Here is a 19,295-nt window from a genome sequence, read left to right on the forward strand (position 1 = left end):
GAGAGCACCCACATCCGCGGAAATGATTTTCAGATATCACTAGAGATTTGCAAACTGCCTCAGGAATGTTTGGAGGAGTAACTTTTCTCTTTATTGTGGCCTTAAAGCCCAAAGTGATACCCCAAGAAAGAACCTTCAATAAGTAACACGGATTTTCTTGTTTATTTAGACACTAGTCAGATGTTCCTATTTTCAGAGGATTCTCTCTCTTCGAATACCTTCTTCCCCATTCTTGAAGGACACGTTCTTTTCCCCCTTGAAATCACTGAGTGGTAAGCGCTCCAGGAGAAGAACACTAGTTAAATGAAAAGGGTCCCATAATTATTGTCACTGGCTTTAACAGGATTACATAAGAAAAGTTGTTTTTTCGCTGTAAAAGAAACCATGGAAAAGAATGTCTACATATGGAAATAGGAACAGGAGAAATACAGGGAATCCAGATACAGAAACTAGTCACCAGGTATGAAAAACGTAACATTCACAAAAGAACTGGTGGGGGCGGGGGAGTGATTATTTTCAGTAGGAAAAAAAAAAAGTCTTGGCTTTACAGGTAATTACACATTTAACAGTATAGATGGTGTAGAGCTCAGGTTGCTTCAAGGCAAATTTCTGTTAAACAATTCCCACTTGCACATTAATTTCTATTGTGGCACTTAAAAAAATTGGTCCCTGGATATAATAAAATTACCTTTAAGATATACACAGGTAATGGAAATATCTTTCTGACAAAACCATCGAACCATTGTCTATTAATAATCCTGAGCTAGGGTTCACAAGATTTTTTAAATTGTGAAAGTAAAAACAGGAGATGCAGACATGCTGAAAGATTGTTTTGCTTTACTTTATTTTAAACTCGATTCCTACTGTAGTGATAACAATGTATAAAGCTTCAGAAACCTCCCAAGGTCACAGTCAGTCTTGAAGCCTGCTAATGTTCCTAACTTTATATCCAGAGAAATTATTTTCCATTTCTTTCATCACTTAAATTTACTGGCTTCTTTCCAGACGTTTGAACCTGGCGATGTCTTCCAAGTGTGTAAGAATGCTTTTAGATAAAAGGAGAGAATTATCCAAATAACTAAGGCAAGGAGTCTCTGAACTGCACTTAGCAATGAGGACTTAACGCCGTGCCAGCAGAGGCTTGCCCTAATGTCTAATCAGCAAATTGACTGACAATCCAGGCTGAACTCTTGGTTCCCACTCTAATGGTTTGACTTACGGTAGGGAACGATTGGCTCATCAAAATCATGTTTGCTGAGGCTGCTACTTACTCACTGGTTACTTACTTGCTGGTTAGCGAAGCGAAGTTGCACCGTGAAGACTGGCTGTAGGCTCTATCTGTTGACCAGGACATGAGGCAGCAAGAATCTCCAAGCCTGAGGCATTAGAGGGGCTGTACTCATTAAAAACTTGCCACCCACAGGTTTTTATTTTCCATGGGTGGGAATGGGGGAAAAAACACAAAGTTTTAATAAACAATTTGTGCTCAATGTTAGTAATAACTCAGTAGAAAAATTTAAAAATTCAGGCAAGTCAACCATGCAGAGATAAAAAACTATTCATATTGTGGGATTTGCTCCTAGACTTTTCCTCTGTATATATTCAGACATATGTGTATACATACACAACGAGGTAATTTTAACAAAAATGGTATCATAATATATGTTGATTTATGACTCTCAGTTAATATTTAGCTTATATTCTCATTTAATAAATACTCTTCTAAAATATCACTTTTGAATAACTGTATAATGTTCCATTAATTTTATTTATATACCATAATTTATGTAGCCAGTTGGCTGTTGTTGATGTGACAAATACCATAACTATATATTTTTACATAACTATATATTTTTACATATATCCTCAATTATTTCTAATTTATTTTTGCACATGATCCTTAGAATGATTTTCCCATAGCGAATAGCCATGGGTAAAGGCATACACATTTGTAAAATTTTGAAGATGTTTTTTCCCACATTCCCCCAGAAAAAAAATCCATGCTTATTTAAGTTCCAGAATTTCTAGATGTTATTAACAAGCCTTAACAGTATAACATTTCCCATCTGGGTTGTGCTCAGGGCATGATAATTATATATTTATATTATATACTTCTTTTTCTAAGAGAGGGTCTGTTTTTCTAATACCATTAATATCATTTGGCCTGGATGTTTAATTTTGCAGTCAGCCAAGTGTGAGGAAATTAGATAATGTTTACAAAATGCTAAGTACTCTCTACATGCTTTCTGTATGTATTAACTCATTTAATCCACATAATATCATCATCCTCATGTTATAGATGAGAAAATTCAAGCATGAAGAAGTAAGTAATTTACCCAAGGTTTCCAGCTGGAAAGTAGCTGGAATGGGATAAAATATAATGGGATAGGAGGTGAGAAGTACGTGACGATGTTGTTCTAGCAACATAATTTCTCCCAAAGAGTATCATTCAGGAGGATATAACTTCCGAAGTTTTGATATGACCCCCTTGAAGACATCTATCCTTTGGCTCCTACTGACTTCAAAAGTTTCAGAAAGACCCCAGATGAATTTCGTAACAGATTATATTTTGTTACATATTTGTTTGGATGAAAGTAATCATTCGAAGTTAGTAATGTTAAAACATAATTATGAGCATTCATACCATGCATAGCTGAAGTTCTTCCATGAAACTTTTGCTTAAAATAGCAGCGTGCATTACTCATGCAAGATGATATGCCTTGATTTTGGACAATAATTGTAGAGACACACTCAAGCACTAGTGCTGATGCTATACAGAACTATTTATAATTATAGGAAACGTCATTTAACTGAAATCTGAAATGTTTAGGCATTCCACTTTGGGAGACAAAGCCACAATTTAGGATGTTAGTCCATTTACTGTAATTTAAAGGTTTGTAGGAATTATCCATGGTCAGTAGAGAAAGAGTCCTTTTGGTAGAACAGGGATTATTGATAAGGTAAACACTTTCACATCCCAGAAGATGCTTGTCGATGTCTATAAAACATGGTATGATTTGAGAACAGAAGGGAAGGTAATAAGCTCAGGACTATTGCTGCAAGCTAATTCATAACTTATTATATTATTTTATATAAGATTATTTATATATATTACATATATGTTATATGTGCTATATTTATATTTATCATGTGTAATATATGACGTGTATTATTTAATATTTAATATAATATTATTTAATAATATTTAATTATTACACCCATGGGGTGACTAATATTTTGAGTATAAGAACAAACTGGTTTTAGTGAGAAACAGAGCAAGATAGGAACTGATTCTGAGTCGAGTCCCTGAGCAAGTCCTAGTTTGTGGCTCCCCTTTCTGAATTCTGCAAGCCCCCTGCAGGGAGCAAAACTGCTAGGTGCTTACTGTCTCCCTCACCTGTAAATTCTGTGAAGGGAAAGGCTATATTCTCAACCCATGATCACATAAAAGGGGCTCAGTATATATTTCTGGAACTAACGAAGCAATGTCACTTTAGTATTTTAGATTCTCAAATAACCCTCTCTTCCTGTCCTAAACTTCCATTTCTTAAAAGCTGCTAGTCAGAATGCCAAAGATTAATCTTATTGGTTATTTAAAATCATTTCTGTTAAGGTATAAATCACTGATGTTTTAATCAGTGATTTTGTTGTTTTTGTTGTTGCTTTTGTTGTTGTTAAAGAAAGTTTCTTAGTGATGTTAATTTTTAATTGCCAGAATGCCCATTCATTGCAGGCTGTCTGCTGTCCAGTGCCATTTGGACATGTGGGTTCTGATACTAACATGACCTTAGCCGTATATGAAATGTCCTTGTGCATTCTACCTCATCAGCTGAATAAACTCATGTTTGACGTGTAGATGTATGTAAATATAAATGAAAGGAAGGTAGGAGGTTTGATTTCTGAACAATATCGAAGTTCTTCTATTATGCAATGCTTTAAGTTGTGTGCAAGGGAGACTTTTAAAATTCCCTGTCGTTGACTATTTGACTTTATAATTAGGAAACAATCATTTGGGTTAAACTGGGCTGCTCTAGAAAACAGGTGAATCAAAAAGATGCTTTCCTAAGAATATTGTGTTTATGAGTTAGGATCCTAAGATGCCAAATAAAACCATCTTAATGAAGAGTTTTCTTAATCTGATGTTCATTAGGCATGTAAGTGTGCTTTTTGCATCAAAATTTCAAAACTTTTACCCGAATCATTTAGTTTCTCAGTTTTGGGGGGAAAGTCCCTTTTGCATGACTGTATCCCAGCTCTCTTCTTAACCCTATCGACCTGCACAGCAGCACCTCTGTAGGTTCTTAATTTGAGCCATGTTGTGCTGAACATTGAGGTTACCATTCTTTTAACAGGTTCGGGAGCTCACCTCCAGTGCAGGAGTCTTGTGTATTTCTGCAAAATTAGCACAAGTAGGAGTTGGAGTCCAGTTTTCCTGTAGGAGGGCAAGGGACTGGCTGGTTAGTGTTAGGACTTGCGGAGGTGTGGGGGCTGGGCAGACCTATGCAGCCTGCTAAGGTTGTAGGCACTTGGTACTTTTGTGCCCTAGGGTCAGGGTGCTAGATGTTGGAGAAGGATACAGAGGACATGGGACATAACAGATGTAAATTTTGTCTGTATCAACTTTTTTGGTGGTTAGTCCCATACCCAGGAAATTCTTTGCTCTCTTCTTCTACCAAGTGACTTCTCACCTCTTGGCCTAAGAGGCCAGTTACATTCCTGGTTAAATAGGCATAACGGGGGTAATCCCAGTGCAATATTGACCTGTGATTAGCCATTTCAAAGTCCAGAGTCCTCACCTCAGTGGTCCATTGGGTGGGCCAGGGTGGCAAACAGTAAGAGAAGCTGAGAGCGTGTAGGGTCTCATGGGTTTATTACGGGGGGATACAGCAGGAATGTGGCCCAAGGAAATGGGGAGAGGGGGCCCCTGGGAAATTATCTGTCCAAGCACTGTGGTCGAGTACCACTGACGTGTACTGTGAAGACATGCATTTGTGGGTCCTGTGAAGTCTCTCCCCGAGGGCATTTGGACTGCTCTGGATCTTCAGTGTACGGAGAGACGCCATGTGTGTGAGGGTGTCAGACATGCCTGACTATGCTAGCAACTGCCGCCATTCAGAGCAAACCTCCATGACGGTGTCTCCTGAGCTAGCCGCCCCTCAGATTCGTAACTCCTTAGCTGTCTCACTGTTCCCTGAAGAAAAAAAGAAAAAGGCGATGGCTTAGGCAAGGCTTTGAGAAGACGCCTCAAGATGCACAAGTGAATTGTAAACCGAGTTCCTCCAAGAAGACTCACGCAGTCTACGTCTGAGGCCTGGCGGGATGATTGTCCACACACATCTTTATCAGCGGGTGGCTTCTCAGGTGGCCCTGATAACGGACTCCCACAAAGGTGCCCTGCGTTGATGTACAAAGGAACCTCTGAGGCCCTATTGATGCAGTGGGGTCGTTTCATGGTAAACAGGGCAGCATGCTAAGCGTCTGAATGAAGGGGGCCCCGAGGGCTGCATGTGGCCTTTGGAGCAGCTGGGGTAATTTCCAGCAGCCCCATTCCATCTTTCTCAGCTTGCCCACATTATACCTGCATCAAGAACACTGTATGGTGCATTCTAGAAAGAAAAAGAAAGAGAGAAAGAGAGAAAGAGAAAGAAAGAAAGAAAAGAAAGAAAAGAAAGAAAGAAAGAAAGAAAGAAAGAAAGAAAGAAAGAAAGAAAGAAAAAGAAAGGCGGAAGGAAGAAAGAAAAAGGAAATGGAGGGGAGGGAAGAGGACGGAAGAAAAAATGAACAAATGAACAGCCAGTGTTTGGGTGTTACAAACAGAGAAGGAAGGAGCACTCTACTTCCTAACTACATATATGTTTTTCCACCAGTTGTCCTACCTCTTGTAGCCAGAGGAGACTTTCACAGCCTGGGCATGCTTTTCTTTTCCTTGGAGTTGGGAGTGAGTGGTATGCTAAAGCCCCTCACATGAGCTGACGGTTAGCATCTCTGCCCAGTGACTTCATGTTGGTTGGTGGCTTGACATCCTTCAGTGGAACTGCTACTGGTCAAGGCCACACCATCCCAGGCTGGCTGTCCTGACACTTGCTAACCCATACTCCACATGGGTTGGGATCCATGCCATGACCTGGACCATGGCTCCACTGCTGGTCGTTGCTCCCTCGGCTGGCAGAGCTGGGGGAGTAGAGCTGGGCTGCGGCTCCCCGTCAGTCAAGTGGAGCATCATTGGCCATGGAGGTCTAGCTTTTGAGCAGCCCTCCCCAACCGCAGATCCTGTTCCTCGGAACAGAAACTGCCCTCCTGGATCCCTTTCAGCAAGTTGGAGTTTGACCAACAACCGAAACTGAGACACTTCTGATCAGTCAGAAGTTATCTGGGAGCCATAGGCTTAAACAGCATCATTTTTAGTTCGTGAACCCTGGTTTCTGTTCCAAGGAAAGAAAAGTTCAGCAAAGCTCTACATGGAAATTCTTTTTTTTTTTTTTTTAAGATTTTGTTTATTTATTTGAGAGAGAGAGCACAAGCAAGGTGAGGGGGAGAGGGAGAAGCAGGCTCCACTGAACAGGTAGCCCGATACGGGGGCCGATCCCAGGACCCCAGAATCAGGGTCTGAGCCGAAGGCAGATCCCCAACCGACAGACACCTAGGCACCCCCTCCATGGAAATTTTTGATACATAGGCTTTCCTCTCCTCATTCTCCAAGGTTAGAGAATCAAAACAGAACTTGAGGAAATCCATTCAGGGAGGTGAACAGTGTGTGTGGTGAGTAACTGATCTTCCTTGCCCAGTGTAGCAAATGTGAGATGTACCTGTTATTGTTCTTTGCACAAGGAAGGGTAAGTGAAGGTTTTGACTTGGAAGATAGTGGGAACTTGTTACTCTTTAGAAAGAACTGAAATGGAATTGGCAGTCAGAGTTTCAGAGGGCTGGAGTCAAGCTCTCTTCCTCCTTCGGTGTATGCTGTTTCCAGCTGTGTCTCCATGTCCTTCCTTTGTCCTTGGGCCCCACCAGCCTCTCTAGGACCTTCACACACCCTTGGCCCTTCCCCACACTCCCTCCAGAAACCTTCAAACACAGACCAGTCAGTCCACCCCCACTTCACAGCGGCTTACCCCATTGTGATTACTCATTTGTTAATGAATCACTTAATGTTTATCGCCCTCATTAGCTTGGAAGCTATATTGGAAATCAGAACACTCTGGCTCTCAATGTCCAGCAATGCCTTTGCACATAGTAGGTGCCAGAAAAACTGTTCATTAAGAGAATGAATGATTTTTCAGAATCAAGGATGAGTTGATGAAAGTTCAAAGACAAAATTGCTTATTCCCAAGGTCAAAAAAATATATAGGCTCACCTAGCAGAGTGGCAGTCAGAAAGATTACCAATTAACTGTTACTCTGTTTCAAACAAATATTGGTTCCAAACATGGTGGAAGATAAGACCGAAGAAAGGACAGTCTCTTCCGTCTCTTAGAAAGGGTCTGTTTAATGCTTATACGAAACAGGCATGGGAGAAATTAATCAAACAGCTTTTTAAAGTGCCTTTTTTGAGCTAGCAGTCCGTTAAATGAAGGGGAAGGCAGAGCTGTTTGATGTTTCCTAGATAAATGCCTCGGAGTGTTACTAGTCTGTATCCTGGCAGCCTCTGGGGAGCTGTGCCTTAGGCCAAATCACTGAAGCCAATTCCTCTTGGAGTTTTAGCTCCTGATGATACTGATTGCACTTTGATAATTTGATGGTCCATGCTTCCAGGTAGCGCACCAAGCAATCGTTTTCTTTAGCAGAGTTGCCTCCATCATATTTTCCCAGAGTTTGTGTCTCTGTGTCCATTCCCCCACACGTGTTCACTCTTGAGTTTATGGACCATGAGTTGCTGTGCTCTCCCTTGAAGTTTATGGGCCATGCCGTCCCTTTCTGTAGCTTACTTCCCAAACAGGTGTGGGACACAAAGACTGGAGGATGAAAACTGATCTGTAGTCAGGATTCCTTTTCTATGGCTACTGATTAATCCCTGGGGATATTTGGTTCCTTGAAGCAAATCATAATGCCTTTTGAGAATGTCAGCTTTCTATAAAGGTTTTCAAAGGAAAATCGGAGCAAAACAAAACTACGGAAATGAGAAGCTTGTATAGTATCATTGGATTAGAACTTGACTGGTAACACATTACCAACTTCTGGGAATTACTGAAAGAAGTTTAACATATGAACAGATTTGATTAATGTCACCCTGGGATGTTAATTTTATAAAATATACTGAGAAGAAAGAAACGACTTTAAGGGAGAACAAATACATAAATAGGCTGCAGGACAAAAAGTTGCATTTGACTAGCTGACTTCCCTCCTCTCCCCGTCTCACATAAATGTGTCATTTTAAATTGCTCGAACTTCTCATTATCAACTTTCCCCAATTTATATTCCATAGAAAACACTTTTAAAATGTGTATCACCTAATCTATATTGCAAATCATTAAGGAAATACAATTATATGCCTATAATTTCCTGAAAATACCTCTTAAGATTGGTTCATGTAGAGTCAAGTGAAATTGTAGCAATTACATAGACAAAAAGGAGGTGTAATAATTTTTGTTACTAGACTGAATACCAATAATGATTCTCTGTGATGAATCAAGTCTGCCACTGGCTTGTCACTGTTAATTCTACATGGTGTTTCTGCATGGTGTTTCTGACAAAACTATAGTGGAGAAGTGTTTAGATACTTTTTTTAGAGTAGTGTGATGCTGGAAAAGATGGTAGACTATATGATGTAGCAGAAAGATTGCTGCTATTAATAATAGCTTGATTAGACCTCGCTGTGTGCCAGTCCCCGTGCTAAGTGTTAATAGCTCATTGACAATAATCCTGCAGGGTGTCTCCCATTATTGCTTCGGGGACATAGAGGAATCCAGTCACTCGCCCAGTCACAAAGGTAAGAAATAGCTGGTCCAGAACTTAAACCCAGCCAGTCTGACGGTTAGGTGCCTGCCTTTTATCTGTGCATCAAACCCCCTCTACAGGATTTGGCTTCTAGAACTAATTTTACCATTAAATTGTGAGGTGGGCAAATTTATTTAATTTTTCTTTTATAATACCTTCTGATACCCTTTTTCTATCTTTTGTAGCTCTGAATTATTATTCATCACCGTAGTCAAGATTATGACTTTCAACACCTTGATTAGCCTTTTTCCACTATGGATGGAAATGTGCATGGTATTTCCAACTATATTGAGAGATTAATTAGCACTTTAGGACAAATGAGTCGCAAATTGCTAACCAGGGTAAATAAAGCGAGGCTCTGATTTTATAGCACTCAGATTTTAATATCTTCCTTGTATCAATTTTATTATTTCTCAGTCCTGGAATCTGGTAAGTTTAAGTAAGCTGGTAGTACCGTACATTGATTTAACTACTCTTTGTGTGTCCGCATTGGAGAAAAAAACAAGAATGTACTTTTAAAAATCACTTACAGTTTATAAGGTGATGCATTAATCTTCAAAATGACAGGAAATCAAGATGATTTTGTCTGTGGGGTTTAATTTATTAAAATTTAATTTGCTCACGTGCTTTGCTCCAAGAGCTCTGTGCTAGCAAACTAGCTATAATTAGATTAGCAGCCTGCTAAGCGCTGGTGACAGCCTGCGCCTCAGAGAGCATGTGCTGGATTCTGCATGAGCCTCTCCTCATTGGTTGCTAGCATTGCTGCTCGCCAGTTTGATAGGTTTCCACAGTACTCTTTATGCTGCATTGGAGACATAGATACAGAGATACTCTTCTGTGTTCTTGCATCGGTGGAGGTGCTCAGCTGGTAACGGTAAAGAAGGAGGAGGGCACCAGAGAGAAGGTGTCTGTCTTTGTTGTAGTGTATCGGAGCCACCGGCTGCCGGCTGCCGGGGATCAGCGAAGAAGTTTCAGTTCATGGTAATTACTTTGAGGCTTTCTCTCGCAGGAAAAACAGGGCCATGCATGAAATGAAGCGTGTTCCTCATGTCATCTGTTTAATTCGATCTTGCTTTTGTTAATATCATGCATACTCCAGTGTTCCCGGACAGTGATACGCTCTCCTGGAGAGGGCTCGACTGGTAAACAGCTACCCTGTTCATGAAGGAATATTGTTTTTACCTGGATTCAAGAGTGTATGTAGTGGGGAATGATGCTTATTGGTTCTCTTCTGTTTGGGAAAGTCCGATGTTGCATCAGTGTAGCTGTCTTTGGAGGTGCGTTTCAGTAGCCGGTTGACTTTGTTTGCATTGAGTCCAGACTGTCATGAATAATGAGCAATCGGGGAGAGTTCAGTACTTTAATTAGGACGGGGCAGCGATTCTCCCGGTGTCGACGCAGGGTCTTAGCAGAAGTAATGTGCTATTGTTTCTTCAAAGATGTGTGCAGCCTTCATTTTGGATGGTTTTCTTTGTTTCACCTTTTGTAGTTTTCATGAAGCCTTTTTAATATGGAGAATATTAGTATATCCCATTTTGCCAAAAATATACATAGGTGTGTAGTCAGCCGTGCCAAAGGGAGAATTTTTCACTCGGGGCTTTGTTTAACAGGGACATTGCTTTCGGAGTTGGAATGAAATCGCAGAAAGGTGGGGTTCTTACCACTTTGCCTAAGGTTTGACAACATTTAAAAATTCCTATTAACAATTGCCTGGGTGTTTTTTCCAAATCAAACCATAAATGATCTTAAGTTCTATAATAAAGGTGGTCTGTTCTGGAGGAAAAAGATCTACATGGCCAAGGCTGAGCCGAAAGAAACCCAAACAAACGCAGTGTGAGTTTTTGTTTCTCATGGTACTTCGCCATAGAGTGGTTTCACACCAGGAGAACCCCCGTGTTATCATTTAGTCCTCTACTTAAAAATTGATGTCCTTACCGTATCAGCTTGTGGAGACCACAGAAACTTGTGTATTGACTCACCAGTCACACGGCTGGCTGGCTGCCACCATGCGTCTCTGCTATCAGTGGAGAGCCCTGCTGATAGCTGAAGGCTGTCAGGAATTATTTCTCTGCTCCTGAAAAGCCAAACATTGCCATTTAACTATTTTGTTAAAATAACTGCTTTGATTTAAAGCTCTCATCTGGTTGAAGGGATTCCATATATTCTCTGGCAGAGGAAAACTTCAGCATGCTAACTGGGCTTCTCCCCCCTCCCCATTCCACGTTCCCCTCCCTAGTCTATCCCGAGGGGTAATAAATATCTAATGTCATATTTCTCTCAGGTAACAGTGTTAAGAAAAAATAAAGAATATTGTGAAAGGTTGTCCTTTAGTGTGATAGGGCATCATCTATAGTGACAAAGTTTGATAGTTCAGTGTAAGGCAGGGTCTCTAACTACGGGTGGGCTGCAACGGTTCTGTGTCAAGACACCACGTGTGACGGGCTGAATGTGGGGAGGGTCGCTCTCCTGAGAGCTCTTCCTTCCTGTCTGGACTCCCCTGACACTAGCCACGCCTGGTTCAGACTTGAGAAGGTTGCGTGGCAGTGCCAGAGAGCACAGTTTGCTACAGTGCTCTTGCTCTCCTTCACACACCCGGACCCCACTCCCCCTTTCAGCCCGAGGTTCTTCCCCTGACATGCGTTCCTGCTGCAGGTGTGGAAAATAGCCTACACCTGAGAGCCAGGCTTGGACCCTTGGGTGGGGAAGAATAATCAGATGCATTTCCATGACTGTCTCTCCCTGTCCTTTTCTCCATCTCCTGAAATACTTCCTAAATTGCCTTGGCCTTACAGAATTTCCAAGAAGTAAGCCGCCTTAGGAGTAAATGATTGCTGTCCTCCTCCGTCAACACTGTGAACCTCCTTTTGTGAGCACAGCTCCATTAGGCTGTGTGTCACAGGAAGCTATGGGAAATAGTTCTAAGTGACGCTGACAGTCCTCGGCTGAATCTTAAAAGACTTTGTGTGTCTAGAAGGAACTCCTTAAAAATGTGATATAAATATAAATGTGCGTGGATATTGTGTAATGTACTAGGATATCCCAAAGGGCCTTTTAACATATACTAAAAGGGCATTTTTCATATAGCACTAAATAAAATGTTATTTATCTTTCTGCAAAGTAACAGAATCTGTACTTTTATCCTCAGGTGAATTATAGCTCTTTTTTTAAAAAAGTATATTCAGGGCAATCTTTATGTATTTCTGAGATAAAACAGTAAAAATAAATTTCTTAGACACTTGAATATTTTGTTCTCTCCCCTCCTTGTAATTCTGTGCCTCTTTCCTGATGAAAGAATGACATTCCTGACCAATCAAACATAGGTCCGTTAGCATGAACGAGAATATAAAATGTATAATTTTTTAAATTAAAACACGAAGTGATACTTTTTAACTTTTTCCCCTAGGAGCTCATAATCACAGCAGGAAAAATGGGAATGAGTTTAAAAACAGAGTTATTCCGTGTAGAATACGACATGCCACAAAGAGCTGGGCTGAGCACAGTCTGAAAAGAATTGTAGAAAAGAAGGAGCGATGTGCACTGCATGCTCTGGGATGTAGGGTTGCAGTTTAATACCGAGGGGTGGCTTTCTGTCTGGATCTGGCTAGATTCGGGCATCTCTGATACAAAAAGAACTGAGGACATCTGTCATTAACAATTGATTACCATCTCAGGATTGACCCTCCAAAATTTACCTGGGTTGGAAAACTATTTGAAGAGACATCGGGCCTCTCATCTAAGTGTATTTCTTTTCTTTCTTTATTTTTTATTTTTATTTTTATTTTTTTTGTTATTTGATTCTGTAGTTACATGCACCTACCATGTGCTGCTAGGGTCCGTGCTAAGCGTAAGTGAGAGGTAGATAGATACACAGCCCTTTCTGTAAGAAGTGGCCCTATGGAAGAGGAGAGAGACTGAAATGAATAGTAATACATAGCAATATGGGGTGGAAGGAGAACAGAGGGGGCGCCTGGGTGGCTCAGTCATTAAGTGTCTGCCTTTGGCTCAGGGCATGATCCCAAGGTCCTGGGATCAAGCCCCGCATTGGGCTCCCTGCTTTGCTGGGAGCCTGCTTCTTCCTCTCCCACTCCCCCTGCTTGTGTTCCCTCTCTCACTGGCTGTCTCTCTCTCTGTCAAATAAATAAATAAAATCTTAAAAAAAAAAAAAAAGGGTAACAGAGGCATTTAGCTTGACGATAGCAAGGAGGGGTGACCAGTTGCTTAGAAAGGGTGGGGAGAGAGGGCTTCAGGAGAAGAGACATAGTACCGCCCGGCCCCCATCCAGAACTCTGTAATTGCCGCATCCATTACCTCTAATGTCTAGTAGGGCTGGTGTGGGCCGCAGATCTGGGCCATAGCTTACATTGACTTTCAGTTTCACTCTGTGGTATTATTTGTTATCTATAATAAATGTAATAAATACAAACTCTCATTTTTTTTTTTCCTCCTGGTAAACCTTTTCAGAAGACACAGCAGATCATTGCATGGAAGTATTTTTGCTTTAATAGATTTACATAGCATGGGATTTAAAAAATATATTTTTTAATGTCTCCAGTAATTTAAACGTATCCATTAGTTTCAAAGTTCATCTTAAAGGCACCACCAAATACTCTCCTTCCTGGTGGACTCCTAAGTAATTTAGTGGTTATTTTTGGAATTGCTGGTATTGCCAGGAATGATCATTTGCCATTGGATGCCTGTTGATGCTTTTTTTTAAGTCATTTATTTTGTGCTGCTCATTAAAGACAAGCTTGTGAAATTGGGGCTTGGATTATAACACTGGCCTTGAACCCTACCATGAATAAGGCCTTCTGCTCTCCTTACACATTTAATTGAATTTAGACATATTTGAAATCTTGCTAAATTTGGTGGGAAAGTCCACTTGAAGGATCGCGTGTTTGCATTAGATCTTGCCGCCAGTGAAACATGTGCATTTCCAGTATTCGGAGCCAGCCGTCAGGGAACCCTCCAAATTCTGCGGTGTTTTGCCCTACTCAGGCTTTATTACCCCCTTTTTCACAAGCGGCCATATAGCAGCCCTTATTTCTCTCTGTCTTATCCCCACCCCTTTCTCACTGCGTTGGAAGTCTTCTCCTTCATGAAGAGCTGACAGCCCAAGCTAGCAGCTGCCCACCTGCTGGCCTCTGGGACACAGCTCCCTGCGGTTTTTCTCCTGCCTCGAAATGTTTCTTCCCAACCTCCTTCTTTCCTGCCCTCCTTTTAAGTAGACATTCTCCAAACTTCTGTGCTTCCTCAGCTTCCCTGTCACGTGCTCTCCACTGGTCGGTTCATCCAGTGCCACAGACTTAACCACTACTCCCGTGTCCCCGCGTGTCCCCTACTCCTGTCTGGCCAGCCTCCCGCGCTCTTCGTGCCTCATGGTCCTCCCTGCCCCTTCTGCCTGGAATGTGCTTCCCCCAGTAGACCCATGGCTTTGCTCCCTCACCGCCTTCAGATGTCTCCAACTGCCACCGTGGCGAGACCGTTCTGAGATAGCACTTGTTGTATTTAGTCTCCCCTCTCTGGAACGTAAACTCTGAGGCCAGAGATTTTTCTCTTAACCCCCAGAGCCCAGAACAGAACTTGGTCCGTAGAAAGTGCTCTGTCAGTACTTGAGAATGAATGAATGCATGAGTGAATGAATGAATGAGTACTGGCATGGGAGTGTGACAGTGCAGGGGAAGGGCGCTCCTGTGGCTATCAGGAGCTCTGCCCCAGCCAGCTGAGTGGTCCGTGCCAAGCGCCTTAACTGAGTGTTCTGAAATGTGGATTGTGCACCAGATGGGCCCCGAGGCCCTTTGAAATGCTAACACCCTGTCACACCTTGGGTAGACTTGGACTCAAGATATACAGAGCCGCCATTCCAGAAATGCGATGGTGTCCTGTAAGCCTTTATTTATGTGACTTCTCACAACCTGATGTTTATATCCTTCTGTATAATTGCTGTCTCTGGTTAAATGTCTCCTTAAAAAAAAAATAGTTGAAGTGAGCAGAACCCTTAGCTTCTAAATGAAGCATGTAAGAAGCAGCACACTTTGGTGTACTTACATGTTTATCTATTTTTTTAATTTTTCACCAATATTTAAAAGAATTATCATTTTCCGTTGCTATGTGTATTTAGCAGGCTGCCTCTTTTTGTCAAGTAAAAAAGCAATAGCCATTTTTTTCTGTATTTCCAGGTATTACATGCTGCAGAGGGTTGCTGAAGATAGAACGGACTCCCTGTGACACCTGCCCCCCATCCATAAAATACTCATTCCTCTTTCAAGTAAGTACGTTGCTTTATTTTGGCCTATTCTGAGCAGAAGGTATTGATTCTCTCTGAAAACTTGTGCCATTATTACGTTAAGACAAAGAGGCTGAGGGCTGAGGTTTCAGATATTTTGCTGTCTGGAAAGAAAAGGAGAAGAAAAGAAAAAAAAAAGAAAAGGAGTCCATGTCTTTGAGGTCTCTACCAAGTCTGAACTAACAGTAACCATGATTTACTTTTGCTTTTGCAAGGGTTTCCATGGTATGTCTTCTACATATTTGCTTAGTAGTTATGGTTTTTTCAAAAGCCATGTTATATTTACCAGTAATCACTAGTGAGGTACTTGGAAGTGCATGGATTTGAAGACAGTATTAAAAAGTGAGCATCTTTGCCCTTTCATGAGAAGTACACCGTGGTTGGGGAATGAAATGGTGTTTTCTGACAGGCCAAATGGTATAGGGCCAGCAACGAGCACCCTGGGAGTTTTGGGGAGAGAGAATTTTGCAGGATGGTCTCCCAAAAGAGGCCATGTCAAGAGGGCAGAACCTAAATGCCAGGGACAGACTGAGAGTAGGGGGCAGGTGCTGACAGACAGCCAGGCAGCCTTGGGAATGTGTGTGCTCTGTGCAAGATACTGCTGGGTACTTTGCCTCATGTCCATAACACCCCAGGATTCCTTCCTGGTCTCCAGAGCTGATGGAGAGTCCGGAGATATCCTAGAACCGGACCCATCTTTCCATGAAGGAGCCAAAGAAGTGGATAAATAGTAGTCGAAGTCCAAATGGTTCCTCCCTTTTCCAGAGAGGTTGAGTTCAGTATCACCAAATGAGGACATTGGGAATGTTTAGGAAGTTGGAGATAGCTCTCCAGTTGACTGATGTCTCCAGTGACTTAAGGAGTAGTAAAGAGCAGCCCTCATGAGAACGCAGTCTTAACCTCAGCACCATATTCCCGAGTGACCACATACTTTGATTTGATCAATAGCCTTCCTCGAGCCTCCTTTCTGGCATCGATATGTAACAGGCCATTGCCTATAGAGTATGTAATGCATTGTATAATTTATTATTATTGTGTTATGCATGACCTTGCTGGGTAGATGTTACCACTCTCCAGGAACCTCAGAATCCAATTTAGGCTGACAGGTAAGAACCAGCCCAGGCCAGGTAGAATTCTGCAGGTGGAAAGAGAAGCATTACAGAAAAAGCCAACAGTGCCCCTCAGTGATATATCCTGAAATCCATCACTCATCACCATAGGACCTTATCTTCTGATCCCAGATCTAAGACGTTCTGAAATGAAAGCCCTGGGCTCCTGTTGGCTGGAGGGAACTCCCCATCTCCCATCCCCAGGTCTGAGATTGCAGATTTACACCTGAGCACAGGTGGATTTAATGGGGAATGCCTCCAGCCGGGCCTGTGTTCTCCACTCTGCCTCATTCTAGGAGCCCACCCATCCCCATCTGCCCACAACCGAGGAGTTTTCTGTGACGTGCTAAAAGCAGGAGAAGTCCCCAGCAAATGGGCCTGTTGGTTCCTCTTATGATTCCCAGCACCCCTGCTCTCCCACACACTGCTATGTGTGGTCATGCTAACCAGTGTTCACCAGGCTGTTTCCTGACAGCACGTGAATTTGCAACCCTGATGGCCAGGAAAGAACAGAGGGGTAGGGTAGACATGAGTGTAACCTCAGCTCCACTGTTTACCAACCCGCGAATGGACTTTACTTCTCTGAGCCTCAGTTTCCCACATACCAACTACGAATACCAGCAAGCTAGTAGAAACTTGCAGAAAGCTAGGCGCATAGCTATAGGAGTGCCTGGTACAGCGAGAGGCGGAGGACCCCTCTTTCCCCCTCCCAGGCAAATTCTGGAGAAGACGGTCAGTTAAACTTCACAGGCATAACCATCTTGCCTTTGTCAATATTTGTCATATTCTTATTTAGCTAGGACCTGCACTGGGGAGATTAGAAAGGATTCAACCACATGACTCAGCAGTGCAATGTCATCTGGGTTGGAGACACTAATTCTTGGCCCTGTATCCCATTCTCAAATAAAGTCAGGTCATTTCAAGCTGATTTCAGTTGTTTTTATATCAGTTTTCCCATAAATAAGATGGAAACATTTATTTTAAAGTGTGATAAAGATTGCTGTGAAAAGCATAGTTTTTGTCGTACCATCCAAATGTTTTCAACTGTTTTTTGCGATTTTTGCATTTAAAGTTCATTAAAGCTTCGTTCTTTTCTGAGCTCTTACATTACAGGTAAGTAGCCTTACGAAGGCATATGTACTAATCTTGTCATTATTGGATTTCACTACTTCTGCATTTAAGATTACTTTGTTTTTAGAGTACGAGGTGTGTCTTTTTAAAACATGGTTCCTTGTTTAAGGAAACTAAAAAAGAAAAGGAAGGCATAAGGTGACCTTGTGATGTTCTTCTGGTTAAACTTCTGAGTTTTTTCAACCTAGACTATGAAACCTCTCCTGTGTGCTGTATATGTGAGTCATTTTTAAAGGAATAAACACTGATTTCTATGCATTATCCACGTGACTGCAATTTCAGGGAATAAGTTACAATGCTCACTTTGTTTTTAGTTTCTTGTTATCTGAGTCAAGCTTAAGTCACTGATAGAGTCAGTTTCTCCTGGAAAGTTTCCTTTTTCAAAACTTGAGACAGATTTTTTATTCTATTTATAGTGTAAGCGCTAGGTACTTAAGAAATTCCTGGAAGCACAAACAACCTGTGCATGCCTTTTCTCGTGGGTTAAATGGTCCTAACCAAAAATACAAGCTAGTTTTCCCCAAACAGCTTCTTTTCCGTTTCTGAGTTTCCTAAAGCTGGTGCTCCGTAATGAAAGATTTGTTCCTTGTCCATGACTCACCTACCTTTCACGCCAGCATCTCTGACTTTTGCCTTTTCCCAGATCAGCTCTTTGCCAAGCAAATGACTCAGAGCTCAGGTTCCATGGGTACTGTCAGGTGTGGCTCCTCGGAAGCCTGCTCAGCTGACCTTGAGCAAGGTCTCCCCAGGAGCCAGGGAAGCCAGCCATGGTAATGAGAGCCACCGTGCAGCCCAGTGGAGCCAGGTTTCGATCTTGCTCGCTGCTTTTTAAAAAAGAAGAGGAAGAGGAGGGGCATTTGCTGGCAAAAGTAGCTGGGATTTTACTTGTTTTATTCTCCTTCTTCACAAAAATCACCCAGGCTTCTGTAAGGACACACGTAGAGATAGTCTCTTCTGTAAAACAAAGGACTCCTATCCTCAGAAAGTATCATTCTATTTTTGAGGATTTAACACGTGTTTATTACGAAGTTCAAGAGGCCATTATTGATTGCGATTTGAATTGTTAGATTGCCAATTAAGTTATTTGACATATTTAAAAATGCTATTTTCTGATCAAATGAACGAAATTCCGTAAGTCAACTGTGTGTGTCTAGTTTTTTGTTGTTAATTATTAATGGCTATTACAGTGTAGATCAGTTCATTGTCGATGTAGTCACTGCTTTTCTACAAAAAGCAGCAGAAGAGTTAAGCCCATAGTCTGTGGAAAGCTTGCCTTGGGAGTGCTGTGCTGGTAGCATCACGTGTCTCTGTAGTCCGCACACTCGCCCTGCAGAGAGGGTATTAGAATTTTCATTGTGTGGATGAGGATACAAGAATTGAAGAGGTTCAACCTGATAACAAAGGGCAACCGTGTGACAAGACGCACTGGGTATAAACCCAGTTCTATCCCAGGCTCTTCTTTCAGCCCTTTACCAGACTTTTCATACCAGTTGATTTCTCTATTGTGATGGGTTCATACATGGAAAGATAGTTGAGGGTCATTGGACAGTGGGAAAGTAGAATGGGGAAGTCACAAGAAAATATGGATGTCTGGTGGAATATTAGATCAACTCGTAGAAACCGTGGGCAGTCTTCAATTAATCAGAGAAGGGATGAGACCAAAAAGTCAAATAATGAGAGAAAGGGACCATAAGAGCACACCCATTAGAGAGAGAAAGATACCCACAGAGTGATTGCAGCTGTGATGGGTGAAAAGCTAGACTATCAAGACCTTACTCTTCTCCAACCTGCTGAGAGTCTGCTCCATCATTAGGTGTGAATTGAGAAAGCATTCGTGCATCC

General features: G+C 41.8%; 1 protein-coding gene across 4 annotated transcripts in view; it reads left to right on the forward strand.

Moving 5' to 3' along the window:
- The window catches only part of FAM110B (family with sequence similarity 110 member B), a 147,283-nt gene that overhangs the window by 68,571 nt on the left and 59,417 nt on the right, over positions 1-19,295 (forward strand). For all 4 annotated transcript variants that reach the window (XM_040625855.1, XM_040625857.1, XM_040625854.1 and 1 more), the window contains one exon: positions 15,107-15,195. The gene's annotated coding sequence lies outside the window, so the exon portion shown is untranslated. The remainder of the gene's footprint in view (positions 1-15,106; positions 15,196-19,295) is intronic.

This window comes from Ursus maritimus, unplaced genomic scaffold (assembly GCF_017311325.1).
Source record: "Ursus maritimus isolate PB19 unplaced genomic scaffold, ASM1731132v1 scaffold_9, whole genome shotgun sequence".
Classification (NCBI taxonomy): domain Eukaryota; kingdom Metazoa; phylum Chordata; class Mammalia; order Carnivora; family Ursidae; genus Ursus; species Ursus maritimus.